Genomic DNA, 1,626 nt, shown 5'->3' on the forward strand with positions numbered 1-1,626 from the left:
TAGTCAAGTAAATGTACAAGCCTGTTTCAAGCTATAAGCAATCATCATGAAACAGGCTTGTACTGTCTCATAAAGAATTAACTTGACTAACTGGATTGTTTTGCTCCTTATTTGTTGAGCACTATCCTACCGTTGAGTGTTTCTTTTAACAAAGTTTTATATATATATATATATATATATATATATATATATATATATATATATATATATATATATATATATATATATAGGCATACATACATATATGGGTTAAGGGTAAAAGCTCTGTTATTTGCTGCCTTCTACTCTGTTTCGTTACCCTTCAATTCTCCTCTCCCACCTCCCTTTCACTCCTCTTCCCCCATTTCTACTCCCTTTTCCTCTGCTGCTCTATCTGCCTCTCTCCATTTGTTTGTGCTTTTCTCTTAAGCAGCAGAGACCTGTATGCAAAGGTCTTGGCTTCAATCCAGGGTTCGCTTCTGTCGCATGGCCCGCTGGAGCGAGGACATACTGCAACTCCATCGCTTTGCTTCAAACACCCTAAAATGACACCATTCACCTGCAGTGTCCTCCCATAGCAACCCAACATGCACACACACACACGGACACACATGCACACACACACGGACACACATGCACACACACACACACCTCATACTGTCTATCACTTTATCCAATTCTCCCCTGCACCCTAGTGGCCCCCCCCCCTCCCCTTCTCTCCCCCCTGTCCCTCTCTTTCTCTCTCCCTCCCTCCCCCTCTCTTTCCCCCCCTCTCCCTCCCCCTCGCTCTTGCTCTCTGCCTCCCTCCCTCTCTCTCACTTTCTCTCTCTCTGTCTCTCTCTCTCTCTCTCTCTCTCTCTCTCTCTCTCATCTCTCTCTCTCTCTCTCTCTCTCTCCTCTCTCTCTCTCTCTCTCTCTCTCTCTCTCTCTCTCTCTCTCTCTCTCTCTCTCAGTCTCCCCCTCTCTCTCTCACTCCCTCCCACCATCTTGCTCTCTCCAACAGCCCAAAACTTCTTAGCATTTGAAATGCATAAGCATGAAAGCTAATCAATATCCTGGGGCAGCACACTCCATTCTACTGCTCCTCTGTGCTTTGTTTACTGTCCTCTGGATCGTTTAAAATAGTGGCACACAGCATAACTCTTCATCAGTTTTGGAGCTGAGAGATGCTTGCCTTCTCTTTGCACAAGGTTAGTTTTGGCATGCCCATGCAATACTAAACCAGAAATCAGATTGCATGTCCATACAAAACTATAAGGTGAACACAAAATTCATGTTTGGCTATAGGAAAAACAGCCAAACGCTCCTTCAGACATCTGCGACAAAACTGTTTTCTTTCATAATCCCCTATTAGCAAAATACCCTATAGAGGGAATTAAAAATTTGTTGAGAAAATTGAAATAAACGCATTGTTTTTTTTAATTATTTATATAATAATTATTTATTATATTTATTCTTTTTTTTAAGTTCTGGGAAAGTTGTCATCCCCCCAAGGTACCATTTCCTATTTTGATTGCCGGAGAAAACGAAAGCCTCTCTTTTGCCAGGATGAGGACCAACATTTCGTGTTCTGGTGAGATAATCATATGACTAATTGTAAAGCGGCAGATTTCTGCAAACGAAGGCGTTTGATGCACTGGCAGGGAG

This window comes from Lampris incognitus, chromosome 1 (assembly GCF_029633865.1).
Source record: "Lampris incognitus isolate fLamInc1 chromosome 1, fLamInc1.hap2, whole genome shotgun sequence".
NCBI lineage: Eukaryota > Metazoa > Chordata > Actinopteri > Lampriformes > Lampridae > Lampris > Lampris incognitus.